We start from the raw sequence: 25,727 nt of genomic DNA on the forward strand, positions 1-25,727 counted from the left end.
ACGGATAGGATTCATTTTTACCGTTGCCGTGATGAAAAAATATGTTGAATGCAGTCTTATTGCTAACCATTAGCTTCAATCGCCAAATATCACACCAACCATATGTGGGTCAATGTACACAAACCACACAGTAGGTTTCTCACTAGGAAACACTGTGGTTGTTCAAGGTGATGTTTTAACTATCCTTGGTTTCCTGGGCCCAGCTGGTGTGAACTGTATGCTCTATTCTTGTGCAGATTTTCTTCAGGCTTCCCATTGCAGGTTGAGTCATAACTCATTTGTTGGTAGGTGTGAGTGGTTGTCTGTCAATTGTAACTGTAAGTGCTGTCCAGTAGTGTTGTTGTCAAGACCATCTGACCCAGGTTCGAGACCAATGAGATAGCAAGACCAAACTGAATACAGAAGTCAGTCCAATAGACACATGTATTTCCTACTGCAAACAGAACTGTTGTCATTTTTGTCTAAATAAACCAAGAACTGAAATACTGACATTGGAACAAAATATTCTTTTTTTCTGTATTCAGTTCAGTCTCTGTTTTGGTTTTGCCCATCATTAGTCTGGGCCATGACTCGATCCTGGACCCTCAAAGTTTTGGTCGTGGGCTTGACTAGGGAAAGTGTCCACTGCTGGAATACCAACCTAAATAGGAGGTTAAAAACCGAGTGTGAGAAGTCAGTTTGCTAAATTGTCCGCTGTGTCAGCCTCAGCAAGAACTCGCCAGCACCTCCCATAACTTCCCTAATGGAGCTCCAGCATCTGCGAAACAAGGATTTTGTTGCCCATCTTGTTCCTGCGTCCGTCCTCACTCTGAGGTGTAACTCAGGAGTGTGCAACGTCCTAGGAGATGTCGTGCAGAAAGCACCATGTCAAAGAAAGTGAGTGCTGAATGCATGACCGTGCAGACACGCAGAACTGCAGAACACCTATCATCATCTCTGGAAGATGCCAAACTGCGGCCGCTCTCATGGCAGAACGACCATTGTCCTCCGTATAAATGCCCATCAAATATTTGGTCACCATGGAAACAGCCCAGTTCTGAGGCATATTCCGACTATAACGGAGCAGCAGACGGAGCCGTCTGCCTGGGGATGTGCTGCTTTTAAAGTGCCCACCCTCGTTCTCGTCTTCTGCAGTTAGACAGAAAGAGACCAGGACAGAGGGGGTGCAGCTCACTCTCCATCTGGCCCTGATGCCCGAAATAAACAGCACCAACAGACAAGCTGGACGACAAACATGGAGCGCTAATGAAACTAAGCCTCCATCAACAACGTTCTCTGTTCTCTCAGGCGACGATGAGAGTTTAATGATGTGGAGTGAAGCTGCGCCACGTCAGGAGGTCTTTAAAAATTCATTCATCTTTTCTTACCCGATGGAGAAAAAAAAAATGGCTCGCAACTCAAAACCAGCCCCGACAACTCTACAGCCAATAAGGTCCTCACCGAGGATGACTGAACCAGCCAGGCAAGTGACAGTAGGCGAAGCTTTAGCTTGGATGGTAGAAGAAGAAAGAACAGTCAAAAAGGAGCGATATTTCAGTTCAACGTATTTAAGAAAAAAAGAAAATTTTCTCTACGACAGTAAATCACTTACTGCGACTTTAGTTTGAGGATGTTTTAAAAGGAGAGGAGTTAAACATAATCATCATCCTTGAAAATTTTACAGTGAAGGATTCTTTGGCACGACATTCTGTTCTTTCTGTTCTTGTATCTGCATTTTCTTGCACATTGTTTATAAGATTGTTTTGTATAGCTTTTGCACTTGATAAAATTTCTTTTTCATTTCATAGTTATATGTTATGTACAGAGCATGTTACGAACAGAATTCCCCTCGGAATTAATACGTTTTCTAATTCTGATAAACTTGTTAAACAATGTTACATGTGGGGAAAGAGACATATTCATTCTAGTTAAATAACAAAAGCAATTTTATTTAAATGTCAGGAGTGATGCCACATTACCTACGAGTTGAATTCATCTAATTACTACTACTTATATTTAAAATGAATATTCACACATATACTTAAATATCAGGGTGAAAGTACTCCAGTGATGAGTGAACTTGTCACTGCATGAAGTGCACACAACATTTTTTTCATGCTTCTATCAAGTTTTTTAGACATCAAATTTGGAACTCTTTCATTCACTCTCCTTCATCATTTGAATATGACATCACATTGCATCATGTGGTGCACCTGGAATTGGCACAGTGAAATACAGTATGCTTCCTGTGAAAGAAAGTTTATATTAAGCATCATTTGCACAATCTATTAATCGGTTAAATATAATTGGTTAATATTAATTGAAAAAGCTACAGCAAGAAATATCATTTAATAATGTGCAGAAGGTGCTGTTGGTAATACTGTATTACTTCGGCATGCCACATTTTATAGCTAAGCCAAACGTACACACTCGGTTTTAAAAATACGAACCGCTCCAGAAAAATGTGAGGCATGTGCAGGGACAGATAAATTGATGGAAGCGCACCTTAAGCCCGCGAGATGAGGAGTGAGGAAGAGAATGTAAAAATGGCAATGAGGCTCCCATCCGTGGGGAAATTTGCAGTTACAGTGTGAAGAAACAGGGACATCGCTGTTGCGAAGCAGCAGCAGAAATACAACGGAGGATCATCGGCGACAACAGTCTCGACAAACAGCTGGGTGATTCATGTGTGATGAAGGTGAGAGTGAACTCATTATTTATTTGTTGCTAATTTTATCAAATATTGAGAGCAGCATCGGTTGAGTTGAAAAAAGTCGGTTTGTTGTTCACTCCTCAACATTAAAGCAGCAACTCATGCCAAACATTTGCAAATATGTAAAGGTACAGTGCAACTATAAATGTTTCTTTCAGTCAGAGATGGAGGTGGTTCTCTCAAAGGATTTGACCTTTCAGTGCTCAAGAACTCAATAGGAAGTGGTTCAGCACATACTGATTCATCAGATGTCCCACAAAGACACGAAGTCACGGCAGGTGGAAAACTGTGACATGAGTAATGACACTGTACTGATTGTGTTGCTCCCTAGACCAGGGCTTCTGAACCTTTCTGATCTCGGGGCCCACCTTTTCCAGAACACATGGGTCCGGGGCCCATTCAAGGAATAGAACCGATTCATTACTGTGATTTATGATTTCAGAATTACTGATTTCATTTGTGTTCAATAACCATGCAAACCAAAAAAAACTTATGAAATGACATGAAACCATCTGATCAGCACCAAGTTATTTGTCATCAAAAAGTCCAACCAGCAGCAGAACCAAGTGCAAGTCATAGTCATCAAATTTACCAAAGAAGAAAAGGAAAATAAAATACACTTGATGCAAAATGAGAACATTTGAAAAAAACGAATAAAATTCTGAACAAAATACGTATAATAAAACCATGGCTAAATATCATAAAATAAAAACAATATATTTAATCTAAAGTCCAAAGAAGATAGTAAAGAAGTAAAGTGTAAATTAAAGTATCGCCATAAAATGTGCTGCTTCACTGACTCACTTTCTTTATCATTTTTTCTTTTCAAGAACTTCTCTGTAGTTGTTTACTATCACAGATTTGCAGCTGTCAAGTCAATTCAGTGACACACAACTGCCACCATATGTGGCTAATGTATTCAAACTAAGCGTCTCGCGGCCCTCACTGCCAAAGAAGTGTAAAACAAAAAAAACTTCTAGCTGCCCTCTAGGAGGCGCTCGCTGCCCAACCATGGGCCCCAGCCCTATCCTGAAGAATCACTGCTCTAGGGGGCGCTCGCGGCCCTTTGGTTAAGAATCACACTGTGGTATCCGCAAGTATCAAAAGAACTAAGTCGCTCTCTGAGTTGGCTTTCTATACGTTTCCTGCTCAATCCATAGCCTCTGAATTGGAGATGTTTAGCCAGGAATAGGACGTAAACACTACTTACGATGATTTCTCCCAGGTTGGCAACAGACACAGCTGCCTCCGTGACACTTCATAATTATGGGCCATTAAGGGTTAAAAGGCTTCCGCGGCTCCACCTTGACACAAACTCTCAACAGCGTTTTGTTAATCTGAGCGATCCCATTAAAGAGAGCGCAGTTATCGCACACACACACGCGCACTTCAGATCCTGCAATCGGCAGAAACAGATGGCATGAAATGACCAAGATATTACAGGCATGAAACACATCAGGATGGTCGCCATGGAAACCGTCCTGCCTGTGGGTTACTAATGGCTGTGATTAGTTGAGGGGAACAACAAAGTGGGGGAGATCAGAGAGACGTCCAGATGTGCTTATGTGGCGTTAGCAGGCGCGGGAATCCGACAGAAGAGCGCCAGCTACTTCTGAATACACCGTTTAAAGTCATTGATCATGGGCTGCGATGAGTACGTGACGGAGGCGGCTTACAGTCAAGAGGAGATCTGCAGATCCCAGCGGGAGAGTTGTCACAACTGATCAGGGAAAGGGTCACCTGGTAAAGTCCATTTCAAATTTAAATCTAGCCATTGGAATGTAGAAAGATCTTGACAAATACATTCTTATTTTCATACTTTTATTAGCCAGAAAAGTACAGTGTTGACGTGACACTCAAGGTTGTCTGACTCCATTGAGTCAAACCATTTGTAGGTTCCAGCGAGAGCTCATCTTTCATGACCTCCTGTTTGTCTCGGATATACACACAGACTTGTTTATTTCTTGGGGAACTTTTCTCTATTTTCCTCTAGCCTTCAACCTTCACCTTTAAGAGAGTCATTCCTGAACCTGTAATGAAATCAATCCACAAAACCTTTTCCAGAGCTGAAATGATATTCGGACATTGACTGTGTTGTAGATACAGTATAGTCTTCAGACCGCTGTCGGTGAAATTGCTTGGATTATCATTGCGTTGCCAGTTTGTTTGCTGGCGTTTATTGTCTTGCACTGACCAGCATCCAGCTAAGCAAACGTTCATCGTGTTTCTGCAGGGCAGCAAGGTCGAACTCATAACACAAGGGACCCGTATTATAGACACAGTTCAAGCCACAGGCTGAGCAACATATGTAATAATTCATCAGCCTATTATGAAAGAGTGTAAACAGGGTAGAACATAAGTCACCCTAATAATGACTTGAGGCTCATTTTAGTGAACATCCCCACATGAATTGTTGAAATCGATCATTTCTCCTCAAAAAAGAAAACCAGCTACACAGAAACACAGATAGGCTGTGGGTGATCCAGTTTTTGGTTGACCTTCAGTCTATGTCTACATATATTCACAGCTCTTGCTGACCAGTTTAAGAGCTTGGCAGGCTGGATTTGGCCCCCAGGCCTTGAGTTGTGCACTTTTCCATGTTAAAGGAGCCTTACTGTGCGTTTTTTTTCCTGATCCAGGTTTCAGTTATTGAAGTTTTCCCACCACAGTGTATGTCGCTTAATGTTGTCAATGGATTAAAGTTTCACACTCAGGAAATACTCAGGAAAACACTTGCCATTGCCTCACAGATAGTCGTTCTTAAAAAGGCATAGAAAAATGGATTTACATGACAAACAGAGCCACAGATCAATTCAATAAATACAGTAAATAAAATGATCAGAAAATGTGGAAAAATAATAATAAAACACAACTCTGCTAACTCTCTATACACAGGAAAACCCAACAGAATGTAAGTCATCATTCAGACATAGAGTTAATTGTCAGGCTGAAGTTGTTGAGGTTAAACCTTATCATGACTTAGCTGGTGGTCTGATGACTCACTCTCTAAACCAGTCAACAAGTTCCTGTAGATGCATCTGATTCAATGGTGCCATGAGCTTCTCAGCTGAGAAACAGCCATGTTGCTGATTCCAATCGTGGCAAGTCCGGACCTCTAATCACGCAAACAGGAAATGCGCTCATAGGTCACATTGAAGACGTCACAGAATGGAGCGAAGGCTTGCGTGTTTCAGATCAAACGGAAACCCCATGATGCTCCATTTGCCGCTTCCTATAATGGTCCTGCTACTGCAGCTGACGGACACGCATCTGCAGAAGCGTGATAAGCTGCTGGTCAGGTGGTCCACAGAGAGCCACTGACCTGCTGGCACCACAAGAAGCAGGAGGGCCTCAGCCTGCACTGTCATTTCATTCTCCAGCTGCAAAGTTGGTGCGACTCATCTCCCTCCAAAACCCCCACGAAAGTGAGTCTGGCTTTGAAGAGAGCAGCGAGTGGTATTATGCAGGCGCATCTGCACGTCTCTCTGAGCTTTCATATTTAGCAGCAAAGCTACAGAGGAGCTCTGTCGTGGTGCACACTCCTGTCCAGGTCACGGTTCGGAGGCTGCCGGTTAAATCGCGCTGCGCTGTGATCTATTATTCAGCAGCACGTTGCAACAGTAATTGCCGCGTTCAACAGAATCACCACCAACTGATGGGACAAGTGAATAAATAAGCCTGCATGGCTGAGCCATTTGGAAATTATTGATGAGGCCATAAAGCCAGGAGGCATCAAACGCACTTGTGCTCTTAAACATCTGTACACAACCCTTCACACAGCACATCAACTTGGTAGACGGATGCATCAAATTCACCCGAGAAGATGTGGAAAACAACCGACTAGCTTTTCTGGACTGTGCGGTTAACATTGAAGCAGAGAGGAGCCTCAACGTTGAAGTGTAAGGGAAACCAACACACACCGACCAATACCTCCAGTTGGATTCACACCGCCACTAGAACAAAAACTTGGAGTGATCAGAACATTGAGACATCGAGCACAAAACCAATGTTTCCTCTAAGCTGCGCGCGTGCACAATTGCACACAGCTGATACGATCTCAGCGCACGAAAATAACTACAGTGCGCAACAAAAATTCATCCTGAATTAAATATAAATTATCGCAATTTCTGGACTTCTTCAAGACATAAAGCCTTATGACATTAGACCAATAAAATGAAGTGCTCACAGTTCGACTGTGTGTTTCCTTAACCGGCAGTTTCCACAGGTCCTCTGCTGCAGTGGTGCTTAAGACCGTCCGCCGAGTGACACCGCTGCATACACAATGGAACGGACAGCAAGTAGAAGAGCTGCTATTTGAAGTGAACTATTGGAGCTGGCTGATGTTCAAGAGCTGATTTCTGTTAAAGTCGCTCGTGGTTGGTCAAAATGTGCGCATATATATATATATATAAATATATATGATGATTCTGTTGAACAAATATGTAATATACAATTCAAAGACAATTGAATGCTTTTATTTAAAAAAAAAAAAAAAAAATTCACACGCTATTATAAACTATTACAACAGTCACCACAGCCGACGGCGACAGGTCACTCACAATGGTTCGGGTGACCTCTCAGAGAGTTTGTGTGTTTGAGAAATTTGAGGGAACATTACCCAAAAGATACCCAGCTCACCTAGGGGGAGACAAAAAAATGAGAAAAATGAGATTACCCCAACTGGGCCTTTACCAAAATTTCAAAAGGGAACACACAAAGGACATGTCCAGCACCGTAATAGCATTGTTATTCCCTTTGAGAAACTCTGAAGAATCTCTGAAGAAACATGAAGTCCGGGTTCAGTTCAAACCATTCAACACTTTCCATCCCAAGGACAAGACGCCTCACCACAAAAGTAACGTGGTTTATGCAGTCCAGTGCAGCCAAAAGTGCCCAGACCTTTACATTGGAGAAACTAAACAACCTCTCCACAAACGAATGGCCCAACACAGGAGAGCCAACTCCTCTGGACAAGACTCAGCAGTCCATTTACATCTAGAGGACAAGAAACACTCTTTTGAAGACAGCAATGTTTTGGCAAAAGAAGACCAATGGTTTGAAAGGGGAGTGAAAGAGGCCATTTTTGTCAAAGTGGAAAACCGTCTCTAAACAGAGGTGGAGGATTGAGACACATCTTTCATCCTCGTACAACGCTGTCCTAAACAGCCTCGCTGGGCAGATGTAGCCTTCACACCTGTGCAGTGTGGCATCAGCATCTGAATAGCCCCAATTGCCACCTGGGTTACGATCAGCATTTGCATTAATGGCCCAACGTTAATACCCCCCAATGGGCGGTGACCCATAAACACATTTGCATTAGCATCATGCTGACCCTTTGTCACCCATCACACTGGATTGGTTCTACTCTTGTCCATTCAACTGCCCTAATATAAGCCTGAACTCCAACCAAGCACAATAGAACTGAGGAAGCCTTCTGGATAGGAGGCAAAACTTTTTTTAAACTTTAACTTTTTACCAGTCCGATTGACCTGATTCAAACCTTTGCTGCGACATGCCCATGTAGCAAGCTGGCGACACACTGTCCAAAATCCAGATTTTTCTTTTTCATGACTGGCCACCGACTGTGTACTGTCGGCCTATTGTGCATGTGCAGGCGTGGACCCAAAACCTGTGAGGCACCATTGCGACTCAGTTGGCTGCCAGTCCGTGTTTGATGAGTTCTTTGGCAGGAAATAGTTGTGAGTCATGACTGACGAAATTGCTGAGTCACACTCATCTGATTGAATTATGTGACTTGTTTTGCTTTGAACAAGTCACTTTAGACAAGAAGCGCTCCTGGCTCACCGAGTCACACGGACCAGATTTAAAGTGTATACATCAAAGGAACTGCTACACCACAGAAAACAAAGAACATTTTTAAAATTATTTTCAATCGACATAATAAGATGGTTAGTTTTGGTTTTTAAATATTCAGCAAATTATTACTTGAATAAAACAATGTGTTGAGTGTGTGCAGGCTTTTTCTTCCTGCAGGTGAAAAGGTGTGCAGCAAGGATGGAGTCGCCGTTCACCGCTGAAGACGACATTTGGCTTTCTTCCTCCTTGTCTGCGCAGGAGAGATAATAGTGTGTTGATGAGCTGCTGTGGCTGATCCACAGTCAGTTACCAGGCACATTCGACTCCTCCATCGACTGCTGCCTGCCTCCTTCAACTTTTGTCCATCATCTTTTTACCTGCGACCAGGAAATCAATCTCAGCCTGACTGCTTCAAAGCTTTCTTCATTCCAAAAATACACCGCACTGAAGACAAGCGAGTCACTAGAGGAGACTTTTAAATTCTACTGTGGACTTGAAAGAGAATGGAGATGAGTTGCATGTGAGGATTTTAATTATTGTTTTTAATTGTGCAGATTTACAGTGAAATATTAAGTTTCATTCAGAGTGAAACATAATAAACTGGTGACAACAACTTTGCTGCGAAGATTTTGATGGTTTGAATCCCCGTTGAGGCCACATTGATGGTCCTGAGTGCCTTATGTTTGGAGTTTGTACAGACCTGACCAGTTGAAAAATAGCTAGAATTTACCTTTTGCACATTTGGATCTTCATGAGGTTTTAAGAAGAGCTACAATATGCAAAAGCAAGGAGGGGGAGAGTGACAAAAAGCACTTTGAAAAACAACTGAAATCGGCTGTTTATCACCTGATCAAAAGTTTAAGACCATCGCTCAAAAAATTACAAAAAGTTGTCCCAACCACAACAAAAAAAAAGTCTCAGTAGGACTCAGTGATGAGTAGCTCCACCGTTCTTGTCTCTCACTTCAAAAATTTGTGGTGAAGATGGCTTCACAAAGGGCATCAACAGTCTGGACCCGAATGAAAAAGCACCCCAGATCATGATGGAGTCCCATCCACTGTGCTGTAGAAAACATCTCGTGGGTGGGATCTCCTTGTCTTGCCAGTCACGTTGGAAGCCATCTGGACTGTCAAGGTTACAGTTTTTCTCATCAGAGAATAAAACATTTTTGTTCCATGTTTGATGCTACCTGGCAAAGTCTACACGGGCAGCAAGGTCTTTGAATTCGTTTTGGTTTTTGAAACCCTTTTCCCCGCAAATGCCGTCTGATGGTTATTGCGCTGCAGACTGTACCAGTAAGGGCCTTAACTCAGCGCAGGTGTAATTTTTTTGGGTCAACCACTTGACTTTTTTATTCCTTAATGTACGGAAGAGGATTAGGGCCAGTTGGGAAAAAAAAAATTGGATGAAATCTGACTTGACTTTATATATATATATATATATATATATATATATATATATATATATATATATATATATATATATATATATATATATATATATATATATATATAGTAATTGTATTTATATCTATTTTTTATTATTATTATTATTCTATTTTACTTATTGTGAGTTGTGGGAAAAATAAAAGGAAAACATTTTACTTTGCAAGTGATCACTCTGACAAGCGCATCTGCCATTTTGTATAATGATTGTGTCTTGTCTCTCATTAATTTGTGTCTTTTGTACTCAATGACTATTGATACCCAATGAAAATATTTTGAATAAAAAAAACTCATTAAAGTCCAATTATGCAAAATGCATATTCAAGCAATTTTTCAACTGGTCTTAAGCTTTAGATCAGGTCTGTATGTTCTCCCTGTGTTTCCTCCGGGCACTCTGGTTTCCTCCCACAGTTCAGGTCGGTCCAGTGTGGCCCCAAGCCTTTTCGCCCAAGTGGCCAGGACAAAAGTGGAAACGAAGCAACCGAAAAAGATGTAAAAAGTAGTTTTACAAACAAATAATTGAAAATACCCTTCTGTGTTCTGCTTTATAGTACAAAAGTTTTAGATGACATTAACATTTGCTAGAAAAAAAATAAGTGGAATAAATGATGAATTTGTGTGTCTTCAGAAACGCGGGTGAAAACGCTGGTTTTCTAATAGGACGACAGGTTTGCCAGGGACCACAAGAACATGAGCGTGTTAATGAGGTGGCAGGTTTCTGTACGGGCGTGAAGTCTAACACAGGCCTGCTTGGACCGTCTGGAGCAGCCAGAGCAGCACTCGCGCCGACCGGAGGTACTGAAGTCGTGAATCACAACTACTGCCACTCCACTCCACGCGCTCAGACACAAAGGAGCTTTGAACACTCCTGAGAAGTTGAAATGAATCTTGAACTGAATGCATCCATTCTCTCGAAAGAGGAACCGAGAAACCTGTGTGTGAGGTTGAAACACACCTCAGAAGCTGAATGTGAGGACTTCATGGGAGTTGAGAGCTTGGATGGACCTCTAAACATCTACTCTCCAAAACCTTGAAGGCACCTGAGAAAGTGAACACACCACAGTGCACTAGAAGTTAAACACTAATAGGAATCCAGAACATGAACGCTTGAGTGAACGGCAGCTGAAAAGCTGAATCCACCTCAGAACCTCAAACCCCTGCAAAACTGGACTTCGATCAGTTAGGACAACATTAGTAAGCTGATGTTCTTTGGTTTCCACCTGCGTAGCGTTGTTTTTGAGGTTGATTCATCCTCCGATGGTTTGATTTCTTGTTCAGTCAGTGAAGGGCTCCGTGCTCGCCTGAGATCACACTTCCAAGAAACCTCTTTCAGCGCGACTCTCAGCAGTTTCGGAGGCCAAATGTGTTGAGTTTCATGTGAAGTTACAGGTAACAGACGCAGCAGCTGCACATTTGTGGAGACGTTTTTAAGGTTGACTGCCAAATAGGGAAGAACAGCTTGCAGGTGGCGGCTAATTAGAGATGAGAAATGAAAACACGTCTCCGCTCGAGCGCTGTTGAGGCGTTGCCGTGCGGGCCCAAAACAAAAGGTCGAGAGGTCAAATTGAGTTTTGTATGCTCTTGTTCGATGTGATCTTTGTGGCTAGTGAAAGTCAAAGAATCAAACCGGTCAAATTAGGTTTTGAATCACCACACTTGATAAACAAGTCACCCAATAGCCATTTTTTGGATAAGAAATAAAGTTTTTTTCTAAGATCTGTCCTTTCTGAAATCAGGAAAGGAAATGGAGTGAATTCATCTTGAGTATAGTGAGAAGGATAACAGTGATTTAACAACCTTAACAGATATAGGTTCATGTACAGAAATGATTTTTTTTTTTTTATCAATGACTGGATCTGAAGTTAAAAAGGGTCATATGAATCAGGGTGGCAGTGATGTGCCGTGAGAGAGTTAAAAGTAATATTTTCTGAGGACAGAAGTGAACTGAACTGGGACTTCAAGTTCTCATGGTTACTGGGTCAGTGAAGGAAACATGCTGCTGCCACACCATGCATATCAATGGGCCTGCAAGGATAATGCAACTTTATTCAGTTAAAGAAATGAGTCCAGTGCTGGTGAATCACAAATTTATCTTCACTATAAGAAATAATGCATCGATAATGATGATGATTTCATGACCGACAAACAAACAGGGAACAGAGTTAAAGTTGAATGTAGTCTTGTTTTCATTGGGGGTGGCCAGGAAGGACGTGTGAAGAAGCCCATGTGGAGACATTTGGAGATGGAGTCGGGAGACATGATGTTTTAAGGAGAAGAGAGGCTGCTCATGTTTGGTGAAGAGGGAAGCAAGTGGGTTAAAATAATGATTTATTTGGGAATTATTGTTCCAAGTTGTTATAGAGAGTGAACCTCAATCTCAAAGAGCTAGACCGAAGTGTAGATGATAGAAGAAGATAAACTGCCTGCCAAACATTGGCTGTGGTCACAGCAAAGTAAATGGGGAAGGAAAAAAATTAAAATAAAATTGAAAATATGAAAAAAGGTGGACTGCAAAATATCCTTTGACAAAATAAATCAACATCACAATAAATGCAACATAACTTGGAAAAGGTGTGGTAATGTAATTGTCATCAATGTCAATCATATAATTTAAATAAAAACAGACAATGAAACTCAAAATGAAAAAAATCAACAAAGAAAAAACAATAAAACAGTATTGCATCGATTGTTATAAAACCACAATAAAAATTGTATGGGGAAAAATCATGCAAATTACGAGAAAAATAACAAATTAGTAAAAAAAAAAAAACGAGTTAAATAGAGTAAAATAAAGGGGGACACGTCTGTAGAAAAAAGATAAAAGGCTATAAAATAAAATCTTTCCTTGAATCATTAAAAAACTCACCATCAGGAAAAAATGGACTTTAGTGACAGTAGTCAGAAAACGTCTTTTGCAATGAGGTGTAAATATTGACATGCTCCAGACGTCCTAAAGCAGATCAGGTTCATCTCAGATTAACTGGTCAAACTGGGCGACGAGGCTGGACAAGCTGGTCCATTTAAGCCAGCGTCGACATCTATCCAATAGTTTGACCCCAAAACAAGAGAGGTGCTCTCAAGCAGAGCGGGCTCCGGTGGCATCAAATGCACGTGTTCCTTGATAACTAGACGAATTAGGGTTCATCCCACGGTGAACAATAAGGACTATAATGGGAAGTTTGGCACAGATTGAAAGGACAGAATGAAACCCACTCAAGTCCAACGTGTGAGCGCGAGCATCGAGCGATTCTCTCGCGCAGACTCCGCCCCCAGAGTCAGATGTGATGTGAGAAAAAGGCCAGCAACAATGTGACAGACAGCACAAATCTGCGCTTCACCCGCAGCTGTGGACGAACCTACGCGCGGTTCCGTTTCACTGTGGTGCGACGTCTGGAGCACAATGTCTCGTCGGGAGTCGGAACCGCATCCTACACTGGCATCCAGCGAGGAGCCCGTCCGCTTTTAGGTAAAGTCTTTGTTCGACCGCCGCAGCACGTTCCTCGGAGCAAGACGATTCGTGCATCGCGCCGCTTGCCCCGCTTTGTGTTGACGGAACCGCTCGTGAATGCATATTCGAAATTGCGCCTGGTTCTCTGGGGGTCCACTACGAACGTCGAGAAAGCACAGATAGACGCGCGTTTGTGGGTTAGTGATGCTCCACATAAGAAGCAATGCACACGCTGGCCGGAGTCACTGGGTCATTTCTGGAGAAAGTGCCACATTTATTCCTCTTTTCTGACTCGGCACCAGGCCCAAAGCTGCGGCACAACTTGCAGAGTAAACGCGAGAAATGGTCAACGGGAATCCTGGTCTGAACCAAGTGTGCTGCAACCATGCATTATTTATTGGCTATTTGAAATATTTTCAATAAACAACAACAATAATTAGACATTTTTAAATGCTTATTGGTTAGACATGACTCGTATGAAGTTAAAATAAATACTGAAAATGGTCAAATTGATTCAACTGAACCTGCATATATATAGTACTAAGTCAACAGCATCTTAATGTTGAGTAGAACTTTGTTGCTGTTGGGTTGCACATCACTGTAGAACTGTAGAGCTGATGATAAGATGATAAGAATGGAAAATTATTGGTAAGACATGACTCGTATTAAGTTAAAATAAATACTGAAAATGGTCAAATTGATTCAATTGAACCTGCAGTTTTGTTGGGAAAAAACAGTGATGCTTGTCAACTAGCTATATATATATATATATATATATATATATATATATATATATATATATATATATATATATATATATATATATAACAGTCAACAGCATCTTAATGTTGAGTAGAACTTTGTTGCTGTTGCATTGCACATCACTGTAGAACTGTAGAGATGATGATAAGAATGTAAAAAACCAAACATTTATTCCGATGCAGTTACATCATGATACTGGTTTCACAAACCTGTGTGATGAGTCATTGATTTCCTTCTGAATTTTTGTCAAGTACATTCAGGGGCAATGTGTTGACTTGATATGGTTGATATGCAAAGTAGATTTGAGCGCCGAAGTGTCGATAGTCTGATTGGAATGTGTTTATTCCACATGAGTGCACTCCCATTTCCACAGCTGCCCGGGCTTTAGTGTTTGAATTTAATTACCAACAAGCAGATACTATCTCCTCACGCTCACCGCCGTCCCTCTGACGGTGCAATTTCTATCACTTCACACACAGTGAAGCACAGAAACTTCCCTTCCCCCGGAAAAAAAGCAGAGGAAAACATCCAAGTGTCGGGTGCAAGTTTGTCAGAAAACCCGTCACTCCGACCTGTCGACGCTTATCAGTTTGTCGTAGGAGATCACGTCAGTCTGGAGAACAGAGGATAGAGAGGAGAGTAAATAAAGCATGAGCTTCACACTCGAGTGCGGAGAGTTGAGCCATGTGGGTATGTGGAGGGTTCACAATGTAAAAAAAAAAACAAGTGACTTTGTTCAGACTGTACTACCAAATAATTCATCATGTTTATTGTGTATTAAACGGTCCCCCTGGTTTGGAACATCATGCTAACTTGCAAAATCATAGTGGAAGACACAATTTATCAGGTAGAAAACCATTGGTGTTTGTGTATTAGCGACACAGAGCTAAGACTAATATTGGTTGATGGATGCGTCTTATGGCTAGTTTCCGGTCGCAGTTATGTTGGGTTGGTGCTTAAAGAGCAGCTAATTTACTGAGTTGAGTGCCTTTTTAAATGATATTGGACTCTTATTGGATACGTCGGTGGGGTTTCCGCCACACTAGTTAGGCACCTTGCCATCAGAAAAATTACCTTTTTAAATATGAAATCTCACGTGGTAAAACGTATTGAAACAAAGTGGAAACATAAATGGATAACACAACACATCATGGAGGCGGACATGAACATGATGGTTTTCGCTGCATTATTTGTGGAAAAAATCCAGAAAGAATCATCACAATGGCTCTCTGTTGTTTGCGAAACTCATGATATGCTTCCGGTCCAGACTTATGAAGAGGTGGACCACATGAGGATTGGAGACAGATTTACTTCTGATTAAAAACTAGCGTTTTTACTGTAACCACTTCAGTAAATGACAAAATGTTCTCTATCACTTCTTGTTTGGCTGCGTACCATTCCATCATTTTTATTTTTTTTGGGGGGGGGAGTGCCTGCAGTTGCTCTACCACAGTTTTAAAAAAACCTGCCTGAAAACCTGCATCAGAATGTGTCAGTTAGCGCAAAACTCTCGTTGATTTGAAATACTGTATATATGTATATATTACTGTATATATTACAAAATGTGCATAAGCCCATGCCCACTCTGCTCTGATTGGTCAAGAGGAAACTAGGGGTGCAACAATTAGTCATTGATAGCGTCAACAACAAAAATTAGTCGACAAAGTCTGTGAGTGGTTGCGTCATGTTGCTGTTGGTGTAAACACATATGGGCCACATGATGGGCATCGATATCTGGTTGTTAATTTCTGTTCCTTTAATTGGTTCCTGACTGGGAATCAGACTCGCACTCGCTGCCGTTGCTGCGCGCCCCAGGCTCCGCGTCACCACCTCTGACTGACCGCCTCATTCACAGTCACGGAGGAGTTCGAGCGGCGACGGGTCGTAAAGTGTTCAAAAGTTAATTTGGTTTTGTTTGCAAATATAAATGTGTCTTAAGGATGAGCAAACCCCTTCGACACCATGGTAGAATGATGAAAGAGTGTTCCGTGTTTGGTCTGTGGCACCACACACCCTCGAGCTAACTGCTAGCATGTCGGTTAGCGCGGAGCTAACTTGTTGTAAAAGAAGATTGATTCATTTTTAATGTCACACACGTCACACCTGCATTACTAGAGTGATTTTTCTTTTTCTTTCTTTTTTTTTTTGCATTGATGTAGTGTAGTGTCCTCAGTGTCTCTACTCCTTATAATAACCAGAACAGAAACAGAAATTCAAAATAGGTCCAAACCAATGTAATAGCGAATAGTGAACTAATAGGAAAAAAAATGAATAGATCAGTCGACAATGAAAATAATCGTTAGTGGCAGCCCTGGAGGAAACCTTCAGCCTGCCTCTGCTCACAGCTACTGTCAGGACGGCCTCCATTAAACTCCATGGAGTGGCGTAATTGGAAGTTGAAATCTCTCGCAGCCAAAGCCCAACTTCCTCCCGAGTCCAAACGTGCTGACGTGCGCCGTCCTTGTCTGTGCGCTTGGTTGGTTGGAGATGAACGTACTAACAGCTGTACACTTGTGGCAATATTATTACTGCTTTAAATTACACATTGCAATGGAGAAATGAGAAGTGACCATCACAGTCCCCCTGCTGGAAGAACTGTTGTTTAACATATGACACTACTCACTTAGCGGTTTGAAATTCACTGATAAAATCTGCTGTGTGATCTTTCCTCCTAAAAAAGCAGCAGGAAATGTGATCAGAAGTCATTGAAAAGCACTTTTTGAATGCCCGTGGTATAGTTTCCACTGCTCTTGATAATAGTATTCTTATTAATAATTCATAACCTGTTTCCTTTAAGAAGTAGCTGTGCTTGTGTTACTTACCCTTCTTGGAAATTTATCCGCTTTTATCAGGAGAGTTGCATCATTTTGTTGACACAGATTATGTATGTGCAGCGCAAATGTGATATTTCCTGTTTGCCTTGAAGTTCAAGTGAGATAAAGTGGGGCCACCATCTTGTTTCTTGCTTGTTCTAGATAAAGATGCTGTCATCAGGTCTTCGTGACCTGATGGCAGGTCACAAATGATGGAAATTATAGTAAACACTAGTCGTGTTAAATTCCAACCATATTGACAGCCGAATACTCCCAACTATCTTAACAATTAGTCAACTGGTCGGCATCGAATGTGCACAGTTTGAGCGACTCGTCTGATTGTGGTGTTGTAAATAGTACAAACTTGTATAATGTTAAAACTTTAACTGATCAATATGTGGTATTTTGTAGTCCCGATGGTCCCGTAGCCTCAGCAGTTGGTGACTAATCCATTACGTCAACTAGTAGTTGCAGTACTCATGTTGTCCTGAGACGTTGGGGGCGTGCCTTCACCTGAGTTTGCTATGAGGTCCTGATGTAAGCAGTGTTTCATTTCGATATTTCAAGCTTATGACCAGGATTCATTCTCCCAACAGTGTGGTGGTAGCTTGAAAGAGTCAGAAATATTTATCCTATTTTTCAGTCAGTGTTAGCCGCTAAAAATCCACCTAGACTCAAAGAGAAAGCAGACTTCATGTTTCAGCTCCTGCTGCATCCTCATATTTATTTTCTCTGTCCATCGGTGCAGCGTTGCATGAGGCCAGGCAGCTGTGACCCCCGGCAAGGGTACGAAAGGTTAATCTAAAAGAATCTGAGGTTAGAGAGTGAGCTGTTTTACTCGCGTTAGGTGTGGAAAAGCTTCATATTAAGGCATGAATAGCAGTTGTGAAGTGCAGCTTGACTGAGAATTGACACTAATTAAATATGTAATTGCTGCAGGTGATGACTCCATGAGTCAAAGAGCTAGCGCTTGTTAGAGCAGGATCAGAGACGGAGAAGCCGGTCGCAGGTGTTGGAGGGAGAATCAGTCGGGTCATTTACATAAATGTCAGTCTGACCGGATGATTCAGTCTCTCTGTTCTGCCTTTTGACCAGAAGTCTGTGAAAGCTGGGACAAGAGCAGAAGTGGCCGGTCATGAACTGATCACGTGTGACAGCTGGCGCTCGGATGAAGCCCCGCTGGTTCTGATGCGTCCGCTCCTCCCGACTCGCTGCTCACTAAGCAGCCGTATGTCTGCTGTAGAGGTTCTTTCAATCTGTCATGTAAAGTTAGCATCCTGCAGCACATGCATTTAATGAAAATGCATTTAAAGCGCCAGCACTTGACTGAGCACGGAGAGTTTTCTGGGCTCATGAAAGTGAGACCGCTGGTTCCTCAGCAGGAGGCTGTTAGGTTAGCTAACGCTTAGCAACATCCGCAGGTCTGAGCGTGACATACAGATTAATAATTATTAATTTCACTAAGCGAGATGATCAGCCTTACTTATGTGTCCTTTACGCGGAGACAGAAATGGAAACGACTGGATCCGTCGCCGTTTTGGAGTCAGGTGCAGCGTTTGTTAGCCATCTGATTCTGAAACTTTCGAAAACATCCGGAGTGGAATCTTTCATAAATTCATAAATACAGTCCTGCTACAGTATGTAAATATTTCAGGACAGTTTCTAGAAATTCACCTGCGATGTCTCACATTGAATTAAATGTTTTTAAGTTGTCCTTTTGACAGAATAATTGCTGCATTCAGCAAGGTTTTTCCATTTTTGCCACCTTAAAGAGGTATATAAAACATGTCTGAATTAAAATTATTTAAAGTTGATTTTTTTCACATCATGTACACAGAAGGTCTCAACATTTTGATTACAAATTCATTGTCAATCCATGTGATCAGGATCGGTGATCTGTATCTGCGATCGGCAGCAAAATAGCATCTAATAGTAGTAGGAGCACAACACACGGTGAGGGTGCTGAAAACAGTCTTTATTGACAATCCTCCCACCTACTGCACAGAGATCTAGGTAGGGGATGAAGAGAGGCCAGGCAGCGTGAGGATGGGAAGCTTAATATGATGGCAGTTTAACATTCAATGAGGTGTGGTTCAGAGAGTGACAGCCAGTCTGAGGTTCTGTTGGGAAGGAATGTCAAGTTTTATAGTGTTTTTTTATACAAGCAAATGAATGAATTAAGTTCTTTAAATATTGAATGTTTGATCATTTCGTGCTGACAGGAAGTTGTAGAGGAGATTTGTTCTTAAACAAGAGTTGAAGGTTTTGTCCTTTAGGTATGGGGAAAAAAAATCAAAAACATGTTTTAATGAGATTAAAAATTGCTCATGCTGCATAATTGGGTCAGCATTGATGTTAAATTATAATCTTCTGACCAACTAATGCAAGAAGAACCGCTCATTCAAGGATAAGCTATAGTCAAGTCAAGATTGAACTAAGCAGAATGTTGTATGGTTTATTTCCAAAACAATAAAAGGTGCTTCACGACAGAGTGTAAATATGAGCGTAATGAGAAAGCAGTGAAGGAGCGAGTATGTGGAGATGATGATTTTCCATTCTTTTTCAGGCAAAGAAGTGGGTGAAGGAGCTCACTGGTTTCAGTCTTGAAATCTCTCAACTGTGACTGTGGAGTGGTTGAAGCTTGCACTTGTTTAATAGAACATCAGCGGAGCCTTCAGGCAGTCGCACGTCCTCCGAGCGATCGATTCACATCACAGCGAGGTCAGGAGTGAGCAAATGGAAGCTGGAAAGATTTTAATAGTTGTTTTTCTGGTACACTTGATTGGAAAGCTTCAAGAGTGAGGGAAAATTGAAGTGGGAGTGTGGTCTACGTCGACGTATCAATGAGGTTTTTGATCTTCATGAAATTGCCTTTATGAATGTAATATAGTCTGAGCATTACAGTCTGTGTACATGTGTGGTTACATGATATTTAATACGCTTCTTGAAACCTTCCAAGATGATCTGTTACCTTCACTGGTAAGATGTGTAGAACGTCAGACTGGTTGGAGTTCTCCAGGTGTACTGGAGGTGACAATCAGTTTGCCAACTTTGGAAGTTAAAGCAGGTCCTGGAAGTCCTTTCTGCGTCCATTTCAACATACGAATAAGCTCCACTGCTACTTTTATAATATATTTTGGTTTGACTGTTTAAAACATATTACAATTTTGTGGGGTAAAAAAATTGTCAAGGCGATCAAACAGGACTGAAAGTAAAAAAAACAAAAAAAACAAAACAATGTTCTGTCTCAAATGCTGGCTTCTGCTACTGTATCAGGCTTTTAGCTAGGATTTTGAAACAACTTGCTTTGTACAAAAGGAGCTGTAAACATCTATTTCTACAAAAATGACTTGATAACAAACGTCTGAATGAAATAATGGTTTACAGAGATGAACTCAGTAACTGTTGCCACAATAACACTTCCAGATGCAGCGGTCTCTTGGATTCTTTGCATTACTATAAGCTATTGTGTTTACACTTATGTTCATCTTCTAGATATGCATACAGTTATATCAGCTGTCAATCAGTGATGGTTTTCTATGCTTTCACCCTGTTAAACATTCAGTAATTCAAAAAGTGATGTGGAAGACCGCAAGATTACGCTGAATTATGAATATAGCAAGTTATATAATTTAAAAATAAAATCTCTTCATTCATTTTGTAGGAATTGTCCCCAAAATTAAAAGTCATTCAGAATATATTAAAGTAGTGCTATGTAGTTTTAGAATATTATTTATTATATATGTTTTGTTCTACTCTCAGGCAGGTCTCCAGGAGAAAGTTACGTTGTCTAGATGTTCGTTGTAGTAAAAGCTAGTGAGTCAAACACAGCGGTTCATGAGTTTTCAAAATCAAACCTATCATCATAGGAAATATCAAAACAAATGAGTTGCTTCTGTGCAATGTTTTTTAGTTCTCATTCCCTCCAGACATTCAGTGTGCTGAGCTCAGTGGGAGGCTGTAGGTCCAATTCCAGATGCTGTCTAACTGACCACCGTGGCCTCTGAAGGCAGCGGTGGTCATTGCCTGCTACTTTTCCCCCACACCTCTGTCTAAGTGTGTGATCACTCTAGTCAGGACCCCGCAGCAACCATTTCCAGGCTCCACTGCAATTAGGCGTCTTCACGACTTGTGTGTGTGTGTGTGTTGCTATATATTGCTCTTCTCATGTTTGAGCTTCTTAGTTGAGGACATGGGATGTTTGAGCAGCTTATTGTCTGGTAGCTTTCATTGCAGTGCTATAAATCTCCAATGGTCTGCTAATCCTAGTCCCTGTTTAGAAGTCAGTGTCCAGAGTTCAGTCAGATTACAGCGGTTAATCCGTCTGAAATATGGCTGTAGAGACGCAGATTAGCAGGAATGTTCTCTCTCCAGTCAAACATGATTTGTTTCCTTCAGAAGGTGAGTGTGTTTGTGTAAGACACAGATGTGAAGGAATCACGGACGAGGGATTGAGTGGGATGATGGCTTTTAAACCAAAGTGGATTGGTGTGTTTTGTTTTAATTTTGTTTTATTTAAATGTTAATATTCAATGAAAGTCATGTGAAAAATAGTTTATTGTATTACAGTCATGTGCATGTTGCAACAAGTCAGTGCCCAACACATGCGTCATGCGTCATATAGTGGCCTTCGCCAAGTAGGTTTTTTTAATGGAGTGAAAATGTTTGAGGGACTATATATACACCATGTGTAATATACTGAGTGAAAGGCTCAGGATCGACCACGGAAGGAAATGTGCTTCAATTGAAAGTATAATGCATCGACATTTGAAGGGTGCCTTTGCGTCAACGTAGGACACAAAAGTGACTTGACGAAAGTTGCTGTTTCACACCTTGGGAGTGAGAATGTGTTGCAGTGTCAGAACAGTGGATTAATACGAGCAATATAAGTCTCATATTAAAAACTCTGAAGTAAGAAATCCTCACAGTTTGATTTAAGACCCGTCTAGATGGCTGTCAAAAGCATCCCTCTGGTTTTTCATGATAAAAGTTTGTATTCGAACAAAGTGCTCATTCAGCATTTCAAGGTGACCAAAAGTGCTGCTCTTTGTATTTCGGGTGATTTGATTTCCTTGGAAAGCTTTATTGTGGCTGCCTCACCGCCAGGAAAGTGACAAGAGAGTGTCCTCATGAGCAGATGCCAGGGCTCATCTGGGGCGCCACTGTATTTATGCTCTATAACACGCTGTATTTCCATCAGTACTTCGCCTTTGGCAGATCTTTGTGCGACAGGTTTTGCGGCGTGAAAGCCTGTCGCCAAGAACGGTTGTCCCCTCTGATTTATTGGAGGAAGATGCACTTAGAAGGTCACAATGATTCAGCTCTTCCCCGCACAGATTTATTATCCCCCTGAAGTGGAGGTGACTTCCCACTGTCCTTCTGTTTTTGACTTCTGCATACAGTGTGATTCAATAATTTGGGCTCCGATCGCCTCATCTTGAAGCAGTCAACGACTCATGAAGCTAGAAAATAGTGACCCGTTGATATTAAATGCTTACATCAACACCTCATCCTCATCTAGTTGCTTGGAAAAACACTGTGTTTGACTTGATTGACTCGATCTTGACGGTGGAAAAGATGCTTAATGAGTGGGGACGCTGATTTTTACAAATAATTTGGATGAACGTTTTTTATTACTGTCACCAACTTGGTGCCAAGACTGTAGGCCTGTCACGATAACAAATTATTCCCAATAAACATCATTATTGTCAATATTATTTTGAGACCAAAGCAATGATTAATGTAATGATAATTTATTTAAAAATATGCAAGTACACCATTTAAAACTTAATGTTTTCATTTTTCATTACTATTTTACCATTGCAGTCAAGATGTCTTACAAAGAACGTTTAAATATCTTGCATAAAAACAAAAAAAAATCCCTGTATTTCCACAAAGATACATTATCTTGTGTTGCGCCTCACAGATCTTGCTGCCTTGTTAAGCTGAGCTCTGAGGTGACAGACAGACAAGTGGACTCACTCCATTCTTTCTGCTGTGGCACAAATGTGACCGGTGAGATGTCTGATATCATGGATTGGGTGAAATCTCCTGTCAACTAGTGAAGATAGGTTAGCAACTATAAGAGACCAGAGACGAGAAAAAGAAACAAACATTCTCATGGCGATGGATGGATGAGTCTCCGTGGACTATGATGTTTGCTGACTACATAGCAATTTGTAGTAGGTACATGCTGTAAACATGGAAATGCATGTGAGAGGCAGGATAAACAGATGAGTTCAAGAATTTGATCAGTTCCGCTGTGTGATGGAGGTGTTTGGAGATGAGGTTAGGGAGGGCAGACTCAAATGGTTCGGTAAAAGATGACAAGCAACCAAAGAGGTTCTTGGAGTAGGAAGGATGATCAAGATACATTGAAGGAGAGGAAGCTGATTTGCTGTGGCAACCCCTATTGAGAAATTTGAAAAGAGGAAGAAGACTTTCCTCAACAGTTGGAATGTTTGTGACTGGAGGATGAATGTCGAGCTTGTTTTGTCTCCATGCTGGGAAAACACAAGAATACAAGATGTAGCAAAGTTTACCTGCGTGTGCATTGTGTGTGTCTGCATGTTGAAGTATTTACTCAGTGTCTCATTTCTGCGGTTCAGAGTGGAGCATGTCAATAGTGTGTGTGCCATTTTTAGCTTCAGTTGCCCTAATAGACGAAGATTAATAGCGGCACACCTTTGCAGAAAAAGTCTATTTTGGCTACGCTGGTATAATGTGGTTGAAGGAGGAGCAGCGGACCTAATCTGTCTCAGCGGGATCACTTTGTAATGGAGTTAGCACTTTCTGCTGTGACCTTGCTGGACCTAGTGTTATGGCATTATGATGCTGTCCATCAGCGCTGTAATCCCGCCGCCACTGAGCCGGAATGTACGTGAAAGATGCCCTGCTTTATATTCTCCCAACATTTTAGGTGGCTGTGTTTTTCAGACGCTGCCTTTTAAACCAGATCCAGTACAATAATCCCCCCGTCTGATGTTTTCAGTCAGAGCTGATGCAGGTTTTAGCGTGTAATTACCAGTCTGTATAAATGACAGTGGAGGAATGTCACTGTGACATTTCAATGACTGCTGTTTTTAAATTGAGGTCCTGGATCATCCAGCACTGAACGTGAACCTTGTTAACTCAATGTCAAATGTTGTACTTTACAGTGGTACCTCGGTCCTCGACCACAATCCGTTCCAGAAGGCTGTTCGAGAAGTGATTTGTTCGAAATATGAATCGATTTTTTGATTTGATTACAATGAATGGCAAAAGAAATAATGCGTTCCAAGCCTTAAAATAGTCTTTTGTAGTAGTGAATGTAGAGTGTCTGCTGCAGGTGCGCTGTTCGTCTATGTGTGTGGCCGCTGCATGTGGGAGGGGTTGCCGAGTGAGTGACGTCTCTCCAGAAGTGAAGAGGTGCCCGGTGCGTGTCCAGCTCTGAATGTGCGCTTCTGTGCAGTTTGGCTGTGACAAAGTCATAAACCAAGTAACGCTCTGTCCGAGCTCCAGCTGACAACAGGACATAAACCCCTGGAGTGCGCGCTTCAGCCTCCGACGTGCGCACGAGAGCAAGCACGTCCTCCCTGACACTCTGCTACGGTCCAGTGCGGAGACAGGAAACCTCAATATGAAGAAAAAAGAAAAAAGAATCAGTAAATGTAGCTAACGGGACATGTCTGCATACAGAGGCTGAGGCTTTTTCGGGGGCGTTTGAGTTCTGGATTTTCGTTCAAAATCAGAAGCAAAAAAATCTCAAATTTTTTGTTCGAACTCCGATTTGTTTGAAGTCCGGGACGTTCGAAAACCGAGGTACCACTGTATTTCATATTTGTTTTAATGTATATTTCTCAGTTTTGGCATTGCATAGCCTATATCTAGTTTGTTTTTAATCAAGTATTTATGTTTTTCATTATATTTTGTTTTTTTACATTTTCTTTTTTAGGATTCTTTATTTATAATAGCAATATTTTCCGATTAGTTTCCGCTTAGTTTATTAAGTAGTCGCCAATGGTAGTGACGAAACAGATAAAATGTCTCTGTGTCTACTGCTTTTTCACTCCAGCATGACCACTTCTTTACATTGGTAGCTGCAGGGGCATTAGCAGAAAGAGCTAACATTATGAGGAGATTTTAGGACCACATTCAAGATACTTACTGGTTACTGCGTCACACCGCAGCAAAAAGGTTACTGGTATACATTACTTGTGTCTTTGACTTCTCTATTGTGTTTTTCAACTTATCTGTGGCATTTTTCAAAGGTCATGTTTTGTTGTCAGCCATCATGCTTAGTTGCAGATGTTGTTATTCCCTGTGAGATAAAGCCTAACCCTGTTTTGTACATATATTTCTGTCTCCTCCAGCCAAACCGATGCTGTATAAACAAGGAGTTTAACTGCTGACATGCCATCATTGTCAGCATCTTGTAATCTCAGTTCACTTGCAACTAAATGAAGCCATTTCCAATCATAAACTGGCAAAATTGACCACCAGAGCTCCTCACGAGGGTTGCGTTTTTCAGCTGCGCATCTGTATGCCTGCATGCCCTCATCGCCCGCTGTGGTGTGTGATTGACAGGCGGGTGGATGGCTGGAATGAGCTGCAGGGCCTGCAGTATGTTCTCCACTCCACATGTTAGGTGCCAGCGAAGTGAGGAGGTCGATCCACCGCTGCTTCTCACTCTCATTTCCTCACAAAGCAGCTGAGGCAGCAGCGCAAAGATGGAGACGGAGCGGCGGATGGAATTTCCTCGTTAGCATACG

The 25,727-nt window shown here is 41.6% G+C and overlaps 1 protein-coding gene across 1 annotated transcript in view; it reads left to right on the forward strand.

Annotated features, from left to right (window-relative positions):
• Positions 1-13,249: 13,249 nt before the first annotated feature.
• Positions 13,250-25,727, forward strand: part of st6gal2a (ST6 beta-galactosamide alpha-2,6-sialyltranferase 2a) — a 44,318-nt gene continuing 31,840 nt past the window's right edge. The window contains exon 1 of the mRNA XM_053876585.1: positions 13,250-13,420. The gene's annotated coding sequence lies outside the window, so the exon portion shown is untranslated. The remainder of the gene's footprint in view (positions 13,421-25,727) is intronic.

This window comes from Synchiropus splendidus, chromosome 10 (assembly GCF_027744825.2).
Source record: "Synchiropus splendidus isolate RoL2022-P1 chromosome 10, RoL_Sspl_1.0, whole genome shotgun sequence".
Taxonomy (NCBI): Eukaryota; Metazoa; Chordata; class Actinopteri; order Syngnathiformes; family Callionymidae; genus Synchiropus; species Synchiropus splendidus.